The sequence below is a fragment of the Nomascus leucogenys genome, chromosome 20 (genome assembly GCF_006542625.1).
Source record: "Nomascus leucogenys isolate Asia chromosome 20, Asia_NLE_v1, whole genome shotgun sequence".
Classification (NCBI taxonomy): Eukaryota; Metazoa; Chordata; class Mammalia; order Primates; family Hylobatidae; genus Nomascus; species Nomascus leucogenys.
The window spans coordinates 12,537,000-12,552,961 of NC_044400.1; positions in this window are offsets into that span (position 1 = coordinate 12,537,000).

Genomic DNA, 15,962 nt, shown 5'->3' on the forward strand with positions numbered 1-15,962 from the left:
TACCTTTTAGTTACACCGTCCCTGCTAAAACGGTGAAATATTTTAATTCTTTTTTTAACTTTCCATTTGTAGATATTCCTTCAAGCATTCACTTACTGTTTTGACCTCAATACCAATAACTTCAAGCATTCACTTAATTGCTTTAACCTCTTAATACCAATAGATAAGCCAATAACCCAATAACTTTATTAATCTTACTTTCCAATTCCTTGACATGTTTCTTCTTCTCCTTTCTTTTTCTGTTCTGATAAGAAAAAAAAAAAACAAAGGAAACCCACCAGGAAACTCATGTTAAATTATGACTTTTTTGTTCCTCGTTTAAAAAGAAGAACAATGACTCCCCATTGCCAAAATAACATATTAATATAATATGTGTCAGTCAAGCCTTTCTTAACTGGTCCAAATACAACTTTCTAAGTATTTTTCCTGCTGTTTTCCATTATGTGGATAATCCACAATGGGCTGTTTGCAGGTCCTCAAAATCATAGAATTTTCCTACTTTGAGGATACCTATCAGTTGTTACCTGGTAACTGTGACTATTGTTATAAATATCTCAAAAAGTAATTTGACAAGTGTCAGGAGGCTGGAAAATTGTCTTTCTTTTTAGACCAGAATTGGTTTTTGGAATCTAGCAAGGAAAAATAATTATAGATATATTAGAAAGAAAGACGAATGTTTAGGCCAAACACACAATTTAAATATTTATATATTAATTATTTTTTCTTGGAACTTTTTACAATACAATAATTCCCAAAACTTGGCAAATCTATATAAAGCTTAAATGTCTACTGCCATCTGATTTAAAAATACTTTAAATTTGGGGCCAGGTATGGTGGCTCATGTCCTAGCACTTTGGGAAATTGAGGTGGGGAGACTGCTTGAGCTCAGGAGTTCGAGATCAACTTGGGTTATGTGGTGAAACCCCCAATCTCTACCAAAAATATAAAAACTTGGCCGGGCGTGATGGTGCACATCTGTTGTCCCAGCTACTCAGGAGGCTGAGGTGGGATGATCACTAGAGCCCGGGAGGTGGAGGTTGCAGCGAGCTGAGATCCTGCCACTGCACTCCAGCCTGGGTAACAGAGTGAGACCCCATATCAAAAAATAAATAAATAAATAAATAAATAAATAGCTTTAAATTTGGTAATACTTCATTTCTAACATCCATTTTTCTTCTCTCTCATATAAAGGTATCAAGGTATTAGGTAAGCTATTTTTAAAAATCAGAAAGTTTAAAAGATATTTTTCTTTTTTCTGTTTTTGAGACGGTCTCACTCTGTCTCTCCAGGCTGGAGTGCAGTGGCGTGATCTTGGCTGACTGCAACATCCGCCCCCCAGGTTCAAGTGATTCTCCTGCCTCAGCCTCCCAAGTGGCTGGGATTACAGGCTCCTGCCACCATTCACGGCTAAGTTTTTTTGTATTTTTAGTAGAGACCATGTTTCACCATGTTGGCCAGGCTGATTTCGAACTCCTGACCTCAAGTGATCTGCCCACCTCAACCTCCCAAAGTGCTAGGATTACAGGTGTGAGCTGCCAAGTGGCCAGAATTTTTCCAGGCAACAATTGTCCTTCCTTTTACTCCTATTTCATCCTACTCTCCACATGCAATCGCATTCAATTCTGTTAGTACTTTTTTCAGATGTTTACATTCATATCTCTAAATAATAAGAGCATATTGCTATGAGACTTTCAAAACAGAATCATGATATATTTGTTTGAGAAATGCTAACACAGAAGACAATGAGTTTTCTAGTGGGAATTTATAAATTAAGAGTGGGATTTATAAATTAGGAATTTCTAATGGGAATTTATAAATCTCACAAATTAGGAGATTAGAGCAGGATATGTCCAGGTGGAGTTATGACTTTGCAGTCTCTAGGACATAGCCCATGACACTACCCTTGGTAAGAGAAGACATCACAAAGAGGCACAAGGACACTTTTATCTCTTTCTGGAAGTGAACTGTCCATTAATATGCAATAAAGAGTCACTAAAAAAGAAAAACATAAGCTGGAATTGAAATCTCTGTGATTAGGTAGTTCTTATAAACAGGGAGATTTCAATGCAGAGCAAATAGATGGCCACTTTTTGCTTTTTAATCAGAGAAGGTCCTTCCTTCCTTTTTCTTTATATTTATTAACATGGCAGTTGGTTTTCTGGAGTTGCATAGGGAAAAAGTGCTAAGGGGCCTCAGTATCAGAGGCAGAGTTTTATTTATGGATTCAGTTCCCAGTAGGAGCTCTCAATTTGTCCTCCTCTAATGCCTGATATCCCATGCCAGAAGTCCTTCTGATTCCGTTTTTTAGAGAAAAATAGGTTGGGCGCGGTGGCTCACGCCTTTAATCCCAGTACTTTGGGATGCCCAGGCAGGCAGATCTCCTGAGGTCAGGAGTTCGAGACCAGCCTGACCAACATGGAGAAACTCCGTCTCTACTAAAAATACAAAAATTAGCCAGGTGTGGTGGCGCGTGCCTGTAATCCCAGCTACTCAGAAGGCTGAGGCAGGAGAATCGCTTGAACTCGGGAGGCAGAGGTTACAGTGAGCTGAGATCATGCCACTGCACTCCAGCCTGGGCAACACAGTGAAACTCCGTCTCAAAAAAAAAAAAAAAGAAAAGAAAAGAACATCATGTCTAAAGGGACAGGAAACAAAAGACGGAGCCTGAGCACTCCCTTCTACAACAATCAAACTGTTGATTAATTTTCACTCCCTATGGCATTCCTACTTTCTGCAGTACCAGCAATTCCTGACTCTTTATCACCTACCTTCAAAATGGATTCCAGTGGAGAAATCAGGGTCTTGTTGGTATATCCCCTGCAAGCACTTGGGTTGGATTCTCTGCTAAGTCATTTACCTATCTATCATTTGCTCCGTACGTTTGGTGCAAGTTACAAATGACTACTTGTTTTCATCAGTGGTGAAGCTTCTATTTCTTATTTGTGTGTAATATATAGAGGTGTGGTTTTGGGGAAGAGAGATGTGGCATATCCTTTACACTGCCATCTTGAATCCAAAAGTTGGCATAATCATATTTAGACATGTAGATGCTGACTCCAAGATGCTCACGTGGACACAGTAAACATAATGCATCAATAATATGATTTGGATGTTTGTCTTCTCCAAATCTTATGCTGAAATGTGATTTTAGGCAGGTATGGTGGCTCATGCCTGTAATCCCAGCACTTTGGGAGGCCGAGGTGGGTGGATCACCTGAGGTCAGGAGTTCAAGACCAGCCTGGCCAACATGGTAAAACCCTATGCCTACAAAAATACAAAACTTAGCCAGGTGTGGTGGCGGGTACCTGCAATCCCAGCTACTCAGGAGGCTGAGGCGGGAGAATCTCTTGAACCTGGGAGACAGAGGTTGCAGTGAGCTGAGATCATGCCACTGCACTCCAGCCTGGGTGACAGAGCAAGACTCCGTCTCAAAAAAAAAAAAAAAAAAAAAAAAAAGAAACGTGATTTCAATTTTGGAGATGACGCCTGGTGGGAGGTGATTAGATCATGAGGTTGGATCCCTCATATATGGTTTGGCACCATTATCTTGGTGATGAGTGAGTTCTCAGTTAGTTTACATATCTGGTTGTTTAAATGCCAGGAACCTCCTCCCTTCCCTCTCTCTTTTGCTCCCTCTCCCTATCATATGAGAAATCTGCTACTGCTGCCATGATTTGAAGCTTCCTGAGGTCCTCACCAGAAGCAGATGCTGGCACCATGCTTCTTGTACAGCCTGAAGAACTATCAGGCAATTAAATCTCTTTGCTTTTTAAGTTACCGAGCCTCAGATATTTCTTTATAACAAGGCAAAATGGCCTACCACAGTATACTGGGTACCTAGTTATCAGAAGCCCTGAAATGTATCCAATATTTTCATGGCCCACAAACTACTATAAAAAAGCCAGATGAGAAACCCAAAGAAAATTGAAAGCTTCTTTTCTTCTGCCTCTCCTTTAATGACCCTTGCTAAATAATGTGGGATGTGGATTTTTATAATGGGATGAAGTCGCATTGATAAAGAAAGAAATAAAGTTGATTGAAACTCAACTGATGTATGATTAGGAAAAATGTTTTACTCCATTTGATATATTATTAGGAAAAATGTTTTACTCCATTTAGCCGGATTTTGGAAATCACATTGCCTGACTGTCTGTTTCTATCATGCCACTAGGCATTATGAATTCAATAAAGTTTCCTTAGGTTCTACAAGACTGACTGGTCTTGGTCTCTATCTTCTCTTGATCACCCTGGATTCCCCAGGGAGACCTCAACCATTAAAGAAGGAGAGACTCCAAGGAGGAATCGCAATGTGTTTGTAAGAACACATTAAGGCTAGGGGAAAATGCGGGAAAATACTTATAGAATAAGGACAAGAAGAAACATCAGAAAAAATGCATTAAATAAAATATCACTTTAGTTTTCTCTCATCTATATGTAAAAAGTTTTGAAGAAAATATACCACCATGCTAAACAGTAATTATATTTTGGTGATTCCAAATAATTTTTTTATTATTATTTTTCTGTATATTTGAAATAATATTCAATGAATATCTGTGACTTTTAACGTAAGCGTTATTTTATTGACTCAAACACCACTTCCTCTCTGCTTTTTCTCCTAATGTACTCAGTTGAAATGATGTTTCGCTCCTTTAAAACGTCTAAAATTTGTTTTATTACAGCTTTTATGATGTTTATTACATATATCCCTGTAATTTAATTAACTACCGGGATTTTTATATTTTTTATTTGTTTTTCCACTTAAGATGCAACATTTAGTAGCATGTGTCTTAGCATTCTTTACAGTGCCAAGCACAGTATATGACATATAGGGTTTGCTGCCACGCGTGTGTAGATGACTAAATGAGCTGACTGTTTTGTAAGCCCCACGGTCATTCTGGTAAGTTGCTGGACCGTCCATGAGCAGGTTGCCGAATATGGATTTTCCTTCCTAAACGTCATGCTGTGAAAGCTTCCCATTACAAAACTCACCATATTTATTACACCCCAGAGGTAGGGATTTTTTTCCTGTTTGCTTTTATCAAATGTTTATCCTTTTTTATCCATGTCGGTTGCCATAGAAGCAGCTCTAATACAGAGCTGAACATATCACAGGAATTCATACACACACAAACTGGTAACTACAGTGGTGGAAGCTTGCTTATGGCACCGAATGAGTGTTTTCACTTGTCCTGAACTGCTTCCTTTTTTCAAGTCCAGGTGCCTCACTGCGTTAATGAAGGTGCTTGTCTGTCAACGTAGTACTGTAAAGTTAGAAAGATATGTGTAGCATAGACTAAATTCCTGACTGCATTTGATGTGATATTTCTAAGCACCACAATAACTAGAGTCTTTTAATTTTTAATTAACTGTACCAGTTCTTTCCTTTTTGTTGAGACTCTGCCGCTTCTAAATTTTCTAAAAGACAATGGCCATGTGATAGCCTAACACTCAGAGTCCTCTGATCTGACCTTTCTTGCCTTCGAAATAATGATTATACTCTTCATAATCAGATATATAGCCATCATTTCTGTTCACTTTTTCTAAGAAAGCAGTGCTGCAGTCTTCCTGATATGTTATCTCTGTGATATTTTCGTAATGTCTTTCCCTTTGTATTTTACTTCTCTTGCTCGGCCTATTGAAAATGGGAAATTTTAGGAGTTCAGAGTCAAGGATCATAGAATATTCTGTGGTGGGAAGGACTAGAGAGACTATCTATTGCAACATTTTCATTACATTTGTGTGTAAATTGTGGCTTAGAGAGTGAAAGTTAACTTTCAAAGGCCCTACGGTGAGTAAAAGATATATTTTTTATAACTAGCATGTTCTGATTTTTAATCCAAGATTTATTCACTACTTCTTGCTTGACATCAGCATGAGTTTTAAGCAAAGAAATTGGATCTGCTTTAAGTTAAAAACCAACCAACCAGCCAACCAACCAACCAACCAACCAACCAACCAACAATCCTTTCTGTATTTAAAAGATACGGGAGTTTGTCAAGAGAAACAGAGAAGGGCTTGAAGCTTGGAGTGAATTATATCAAATTCCTCACAGTTCTCTAAAGTGCCATATACCGCATTTTTCATGTCTTTTTGTCATTTCTTGTGACATTTTTCTTCTTTTTTTACACCTAGTGGCCATCCCTTGCTATTTAAGTATCAACTCAACAGTTCAACATCTCTTCTTCAGGTGCTTTTGAAGCAGCTAGGTTCCTTTTCCTGTAAACTTCTGTACTATAGCACTTGCACCATCACACAATTTTATGCATTAAAGATTTCATACATTCATTTTGTCAAATATTAATTGAGAACCTACTGTGGGCTTTTCAGAGTTATAAGTCCTATGATACCACGATGAGTAAAGAAGGAAAACAAGATAATTGAACTGAAAGAAACTTCTGTTTACTTGGAAAGTTCATAGCATGTTTTTATCAGCTGAGACATTAGGCTGTTAGATTGCTGAGGACAGGGATTGAGCTTTATTCATTGTTATGTTCCCAGACTGTAGTGTAACTCGTAAAATTTAAGACATACTTATTGAAAGAACCAATGGATGAATAAATCAGATACAAAGTGTAAGTACCATAAAATGCAAAGAAAAAGAAATGTTGATGCAGGCTAAAGTATTTTTAGTTTACTTCATCAGTCATTTGAGACTATCGTTTGGAATTAAAACCACAGAGTCTTAGAAAGGAAATAAAGGAGAAGTGGAAGAATTCAAGGCAGGAAAAAAAAAGCATGACCAAAGTCATAAAATGGAGGTTTAGAACTCAAGTAATATTCATGAATATGGATGACAACAATTATAGCCATTAGAGAGATAATAATACAAAGATAAATTAGGAACAATTTGTGAAGAAATTTATTCATTTTAGTATTAACTTTACATAACATCTTATTTTCAGTAGCAAAATGTCTGGCTTATTCTGGGACTACTGAGAAAAATAAGCATATATATAAAATATGTATATTTTATATTGTATATTTAAAAACAGTATTTTAAGATATGCCTATGAAGAAACAATATGTTTGGCCTTTTAACATAAAAAGACCACATTCTAACTAGGGGAATAGTGAGTTCCTATTAGTCTATAAAGATTGACCTACTGACAGATTATCCATTCAATGGGAAGATATTATATATAAATTGCTTTTCTAGGATTTTGGATATTTTGCAGCCAATCATCCATATGTCTGACAAATTCATTTATATCAGTAGTTCAAATTTGAAAAGGAGTAAGCAGACATAATGTATTACCAATAAAAAAAAAACATAAAATCAACATGGTCACATATGTATTGAAACTAGACTAGGTATTTGATGGATGAATATATATAAAAAAACATTAAAACTAATAATAAAAAAACTACAGTCTTACATTAGGCAGAGGAATACCTATTTTTATTTTTCTCAGCTCTTATCTTTTTTCTTCCCAATTTAAAGAATGTATAGAGAAGAGAAATCTTACTAGGACACAGAATTCCCCAGATCGTCATACAGCCAAGGACCATAAATATAGCCAAGGTCTTGTTGTAACATTTTCCTCATCATATGTTTATTTGTTCTTTTTCCTTGGTCAGTGCCTAGAACTGTGCATAGGTGATCGGGTATATGAAACAAAACATGATTATGTTATTCTAGAGCATGGCCAAATATTTTTATTTTTTTGAGAGGGAGTCTCACTCTGTCACCCAGGATGGAGTGCAATGGCATGATCTCTGCTCACTGAAACCTCCACCTCCCAGGTTCAAGTGATTCTCCTGACCCAGCCTCCTGAGTAGCTGGGATTACAGGAGCACACCACCACGCCTGGCTAAGTTTTGTATTTTTAGTAGAGACGGGGTTTCACCATGTTGGTCAGGCTGGTATTGAACTCCTGACCTTGTGATGCTCCAGCCTCAGTCTCTGAAAGTGCTGGGATTATAGGCGTGAGCCACCGTGCCTGGCCAAAGAATTCTTATAAGTAAATCATTACCAGCACTTGTTTGAAAAGTATATACACACATATTTACACCAACACCAGCCATCATTAGCAATCCAAATGCAAAAAGCAAGACTATAATTTCATACTTCATCGTGTAACATTTAAAAGCAATTAAATTATAATCATTTTATATACATTTCCAGGGAGAAATATCTTTGAGACAGCACGCTGGAGCAATACATAATGCATAAATAATTGAACTGAACCCAAAGCACTCATTTTTGAGAGAAAAAAATGCTTCAAATGCCATAGACAAAAGAAAAATTTATCTCTATTGTTTATCTTTATTTAAAACCTTTAAACTTCAATGTAAATATCTGAGAGCAAAAAAGTGGGATAATTTTTCCTCTGAAAAAGACAAGTTGAAACAAAAATTATTCACAGAAGAATAATAAATTTAGGGAGAAATATCAAGCTTAATGTGGCCTCAATTATGGGAAAAACTGAAAAAAAAATTTTCTCCAGGATTTTCTTCTTTAAATTTTCTGAAGCTTTATCAATATCTTTCAAGAACAATATGGATAAAATGAGATCCTTAGCCTTAATCAGGATTATATTCTAATAAAATGGACTTAATTCATTTAAAATGTTTTCTCTCTTCAGTAATCCTTATTTTAAATGAAAGCTACAGATTCATGGAAACAAATAACTGAAACACAATTGGAGTCAAGTCTTGGTTTTTCACACTGTTTCACCTCCATGTTTTATTTGTGGAGAATTCTTAATACAATAATGATTTTCCCTAGTCCCCAAACTTTTGGAGCTGTCTTCTCTTTATCCTTTTGTTGGTGATGGCATGAAAATTGAAAACTAATTTTAGGCTACCAACGACTCACACCTGTAATCCCAGAACTTTGGGAAGCTGAGGCAGGAGGAGCACTTAAAGCCAGGAGTTTGAGACCAGCCTAGGTGACATAGTGAGACCCTGTCTCTAAATAAAAAATTTAAAAAGAGATTAGCTGGGTGTAGTAGCAAACATTGATATTCCTAGCTACTCCAGACGCTGAGGTGGGAGGATGACCTGAGACCAGGAGTTTGAAGCTGCACTGAGCCATGATTAGACCACTATACTCCAGCCATTTTGAGAAGTGTCTGTTCATGTCCTTTGCCCACTTTTTAATGGGGTTGTTTGTTATTTTCTTGTAAATTTGTTTTAAGTTCCTTATAGATCCTGGATCTGCAGGATGTCTGTTCACTCTGATAATAGTTTGTGTGTGTGTGTGTGTGTGTGTGTGTGTGTGTGCAGAAGCTCTTTAGTTCAATTAGATCCCATTTGTCAATTTTTGCTTTTGTTGCAATTGCCTTTGATATTTTTACAATGAAATGTTTCCCTGTGCCTATGTCCTGAACAGTATTGCCTAGATTTTCTTCTAGGGGTTTATAGTTTTGGATTTTAAGTCTTTAATCCACCTTGAGTTAACTTTTGTATAAGGTGTAAAGAAAGGATCCAGTTTCAATTTTCTGCATATGACTAGCCAGTTTTCCTAGTACCATTTATTAAATAGGAAATCCTTTCCCTATTGCTTGTTTGGTCAAGTTTGTCAAAGATCAGATAGTTGCAGATGTGTGGTCTTATTTCTGAGGTCTCTATTCTGTTCCATTGGTCCATGTGTGTTTTTGTACCAGTACTACACTGTTTTGGTTACTGTTACCTTGTAGTATAGTTTGAAGTTAGGTACCACGATGCCTCCAGCTTTGTTCTTTTTGCTTAGGATTGTCTTGGCTATATGGGCTCTTTTTTGCTTCCATATGAATTTTAAAGTAGCTTTTTCTAATTCTGTAAAGAATGTCAATAGTAGTTTCATGGGAATAGCATTGAATCTATAAATTATTTTGGGCAGTATGGCCATTTTTATGATATTGATTCTTTCTATCCATGAGCATGGAACGTTTTTTCATTTGTTTGTGTCCTTGCTGATTTCCTTGAGCAGTGGTTTGTAGTATTCCTTGATGAGGTCCTTCACTTCCCTTGTTAGCTGTATTCCTAGGTATTTTATTCTCTTTGTAGCAATTATGAATGGGAGTTCATTCATGATCTGGCTCTCTGCTTGTTTCTTGTTGGTGTATAGGAATGCCTGGAATTTTTGCACATTGAGTTTGTACCCTAAGACTTTGCTGAAGTTGCTTATCAGCTTAAGAAGCTTTGGGGCTGAGATGATGGGGTTTTCTAGATATAGGATCATGTCATCTGCAAACAGAGACAATTTGACTTTCTGTCTTCCTATTTGAATATGATTTATTTCTTTCTCTTGCCTGATTGCCCTGGCCAATTAATTTAATTGTTATTAATTCTTAAATAACAATAACTAACAATTTTTGAGTGCTTATTATGCCCCATTCATCACTCTTGATTGTTTTTGTATTTCATTTATGAGATAAAAACTATCATTATTTTCTTTTTCAGACCAAAAAAAAAAAAAATAGGCCCAAAGTGGTTAAGTAGATCTATCGAGATCACAAAACTAGAAAGTATTGAAGCTGGAATTCAAAATCAGGCAGTGTAACATCAGAGTTTACAATCATATTCATGCAGCCTGAAACTGCCTCACATGAGATATTTTAATTTATTTAAAAATTGTATATAGATGGTCTACTATTTGCCAGGTATAAAACAAGCACTGGCCTCCTGAAGTGCTGTAATTCCAGCTCTTTGGGAGGCTGAGGCAGGTGGATCACCTGAGGTCAGGAGTTTGAGACCAGCCTCGCCAATATGCTGAAACCCTGTCTCTACTAAAAATACAAAAACTAGCTGGGCATGATGGTGAGTGCCTGTAATCCCAGCTACTTGGGAGGCTGAGGCAAGAGAATTGCTTGAACTCAGGAGATGGAGGTTGCAGTGAGCCGACATGGTGCCACTGCACTCCAGCCTCGGCGACAGAGTGAGACTCCGTCTCAAAAACAAAGCAAAACAAAAAACAAACAAACAATAACGAAAAACAAACAAAAGCAAAAAACAAACAGAAAAAAACAAGCACTGGCAATATAACAATCATCCACAGAAGAAAAATTAAGAAATTATTATGCTTTATAAATTCATCATTACTCTATGTCTACCCAAATGCAAACTAAAAATGACAAATAAGAAAATAATGTCCATTTGAGGTTTAATTAAGGTTTTTACATTTTAGCTATGTGTTTGATCACAGAACAAACATGAGCACCTGTGAGTGTCAGTTTGTTTCACAAATAAAAATTTCTTTTTTGATATAATGAATGACTGAATAGATTTAATTTTCTGTCAGTCTGCATTGTTGATCTCATAAATGCATTTGCTTTGCTGTTTGCTTTTCCCTACATTTAATATATTTTTCTGCAATAATCTTTCCAATTTTACAGGATAAACTACCAGACGGCAGGGACCCTTTGTTTCAAGCAAGCTCAGTACATGGCCCAAGTGGGTGCTTGGTTAATAACTTTGAGCATGACTCTAGTAAATTGGCAAGGTTTGAAAATGAAAGCTATTTTCAAACAGATGGAAACTGAATGGTAAGACAGATTTAACAGTTAATATGAAAGAACCAATTTCCTTGACAAAGAAACAGTGGGTGAATCAGAGCCACAAGGACAGCTTTAAACACCACCTACCTAAGAGAAACCCTCAAAGGAAACAGTTTATTTTAAAAGAAATTCAAAACAGACTGTGCTTGTTTCTCTTCCTGTCAGATACTCACATCATCTGAAAACTATTAATAAGTGACAGGAGTGCTAACAGTGATGTTCAAGATACTTAGCAAAAGTAGCCAAGCATCTGTTTTTGCCATTGAAACATTAGATAAGGATTTTTGTTTCCCATCAAGGTATTTCTACAGAAATTTAGCTAGCAAAATTTTGTATTTTCAGCTGCTGATAGTGTATTGGAATCTGATGCCGGCAAGACAGGTATGTGGCTGAGAGTATGTCCTTCTACATCAATCTGAATAAGCTCAGTGGCTATCTTGCTATATCAATCATCAATAGTCCTAAAGACCTCCACAGGCTAGAGGATTGCATTCCCACCTCATTGGCTATTACATTTAGTGACGACATCCTTGACTAAGAAGATTGAGATAGAAAAATACATCATAAATCATATATGCGTTTCATGATTTTCCTGCATAAAATAAGCTGTTAATTATCTATTCTAGGATTCTAAAGACAAAATAGGAGGGCCTAGCATCATGAGACCATGCGTGCATGATTTCTACTGTCCGCTATGACAGTTTCTTCCACAACATTAAAGATTCTGTCACAAGTTTTGTCCTCAGAAGCTGCCAACTTCCTCTTAAAAAATAAACAAAAACAAAAATCCGCTGGAATTCTCATCCATTTTGGAAAAATTTATAATTGAAAGTCTGTTGAAGAAATGTTCAATTTCTTCTTTCTGATGTTCTTTCATACTAATTTCACTCCCTGAATAGTAAATAGAGAATTCCTCCTCATGAGAGCAATTATGAAACTCTTATAAACACACAACTGGCTTGTAAAAGCAATGTACACATTAAAGATAACTTAACTTCCTAAAAGGGCATTTGAAAAGGTCTTTTGAAAACATTAGGAGATGAGGAGGTAATGAAAATGCAGGAGATCTTTGATGATAATGTTGTTTGCTAGAGAATGGTATGAAATAGAAGTCAGGACAATGTCAGAGAGAATATTATTTACTGAAATCTGAAAACAACTTCATTGCAACACTGAGAAAGTTTCATTTTTAGATTCCATAGCCCAGTGTGATCAGAGGATATTTGGATATTGAAGGAACAGGAAATAAAGCAGAGTCATTACTGAGTCTGCTTACCTGATGAAAAATTTTACACCACTGCCACAAAAATGAAGTTCATATCTACATATCCAAAGTATGTTTTGGCAAGGAGCAGAATTGAATATTTCATTCAATCCCTTATTCAGCAAATATTCCCTACCCTGTGATCATTTTATTTTATTGATTGGGAATAATATTAATCACTTAAAATATATGTACTTTGAATTCAGACAGACCTGGACTTCTGCTCTAGTTCTACCTTATACTAATAATAGCTGGATCTTGGGTACATGTGGAGGGTTGAATTATTTGCACCAATAATTAATCTATCTGTATCTACACCCTGAGCCAAGCTGCCTTTTGTCCCAGTAGAGATGAAATATATCACTCTTTTCCACTGATGTTGGACTATAGCATGTGTCTGTCATTGGCTGATGGATATTAACATTTGTGATATAAGCAGAAGTTTGACATGTGCTTAACATGGTTGAAATGGTTTGGCTTTCCTTTTCATACTTCTGTTATCACCAAGAGAAGAATATTCCTCTCCTAGTCCACTGTCCAAAGAAAGATGCTACAGAATAGAGCTGGATTCAGCCTGCAGCTTAACCAAGCCCAGCCTAGAGCAGTTGCCTCTCAGGTAATCCCCAGTTAACTGACAAATGCATGAGAGAAAATAAGTGTTTTAAGCCATTGAACTTTTGAAGTTGTTTGCTATGCAGCAGTCGTAACTGATACAGCATGTAACTCAATCATTGTTAGGCCCAGTTTCTACATCTGAGCAAAATAGTTTCCAAAATGAGAACAATAGAAATACGTAATACTTAGGATTACTATCATAATTATTGATGCTTTAAACACATATGTGTAAACATTGAAAACATTAGTTGCATTTCTATGTACTAACAATGAATACATAGACATTAAAATTAAAAATACAATAATATTTACATCACTCAAAAAAATTTAACTGTAAATTTACCAAAAATGTAGAGGACTTGTATGCTGAAAACTACACAATGTTTGCGACAGAAATCACCTAATATCTAAATAAATGGAGAGACATTGTATTCATGAATTGGAGGACCAAAAATTAATAAAGACATGCATTCTACCCAAAATGATACACAGTTTTAACATAACTCCTATCAAATTCCTTTGGATATGGACAAGATTGTTTTAAAATTTATATGGAAATATACAAAATGGAAAAGCCAACAAATTTGAAAAAGAGGAATAAAACAGGAAGACCCTGTCTACCTAATTTCAAGAGGTATAATATAGCAACAGCAGTCAAGACTGCAGGATATTTGTGCAGAGACAAACACACAGATAAATTGAACAGCACACAGGAACCAGAAATAGACCAATACAAACATGCCCAAAACAAATTTGACAAAAGTACAATTCAGTTGAGGAAAGATAGATTTCAACAAATAGTGCTAGAGCAAGTGGATATCCATAGACAAAGAAGAAGAAAAAAAGAAGCTTGGTCTAAGTCTCACATTTCAAGCAAAAACTAATTGAAAATGGAGAACAGACTTATATTCAAGATGTAAAACTATAAGCCAAAGCAAAATAGGAAAAAAATTTCAGAATCTAAGGCTAGAAAAAAGGCACACCAAAAGCACAATCTATATAAGTGAAACTAAATCAATTGTACTTTATCAAAATTAAAATATTTTGCTCTGTCTGTAAAAAAATAAATACATAAATCCCCTGTTAAGAGAATGAAAAGATAAGCTATAGAGTAGGAAAAAATATTTGTTAACCACATGTATGACAAAGGACTAGTATCTAGAATATACACACACTCTCAAAACTAGTTTAAAAAATTAGATAATAAAATGGGAAACGACATAAAGAGATATTTTACTGAAAGCATACACGAATGGCAAAAATGTACATAAAAAGATATTCAACATCATTATCACTGGGAAGATGCAAATTAAAAACCACATATATATTTGTACACACATATCAAATAACATATATATACCACTAGTATATATATTGTCACTAGTGTGTATATATATATATACACACACACATATATATATATGTATATACACACACACACCACTGGTATATATATTGCCACTAGTGTGTGTATATATATATATATGTGTGTGTATACATATGATATAATACATACCAATATATAATATATATTTTATATATTAGTGGCGATTTCAAATGCTGGCAAGGATGCAGAGAAATTGGATCATTTACATATTGCTGTTGGGAATATAAAATGGTACAGTCACTTTGGGAAACGGTTTGGAGGCTTCTTTAAAAAACTAAACACTACTCAGCAACTGTATTCTTGCACAGTTATCCCAGAGGAGTAAATGCTCACAGAAAAATCTGTACAAAATTATTTATAGCAGCTTTATTTATAATAGGCAAAAACTGGAAATAACTCCAGATGGCCTTCAACAGGTGAACAAGTAACAAACTGTGGTACATTCACACTGCCAACTATTTCTCAGCAATAAAAAGAAAAGAACTATTGATACATGTAACAAGCTGGACGAATCTCTAGAGAATTAGGCTGAGTGAAAAAAAAGCCAATCACCAAAGGTCACATACTGTATGATTTCATGTACTTAACATTCTTGAAATGACAAAATTATAGGAATGGAGAACAGATAAGGGATTGCCAGGGCCTGGGATTGGCAGAGAGTGAAGCATGGGTGCTTCTAGAGAGCAGCATGAGGGAATTTTGTGGCAATGGCCGTGTTCTGTATCTTGACTGTCTCAGGGCCAATATCCTGTTTGTTACAATGCAGTGTAATTTTCCAAGATGTTGCCTTTGGAGAAAACTTAGAAAATGTATCTACAATGACTCTGTATTATTTTATCACTGCATGTGAGGCAGCAATTATCTAAAAATGAAACATTTAATTAAATATATTTATTTTAAATGTTTAAGAAAAAATGGTATCTTTTCAGGTTTTCCAAAAACCATAGTAAATGTAAATGGTAAATATAACATAACTATTTTTCAACTAAAATGATTTTTTTGATCTTTCAATTTTAGATGGTTTGTCCAGGTGCTGAAAAAGTCTGATTTTTTTTTTTCATTTTTGGCTAAAGAGAGATGCCTCAACTCATTAGGCAGCTATTAGACTAGTGGACTCACTGTGCAGACATCAATACAGGCAGCCAACTGCAATCCCATGTCCCAAGGCTCTAAAATGAGACCAGCATTTCCTGGGCTACTTTACTGTGCACACAGT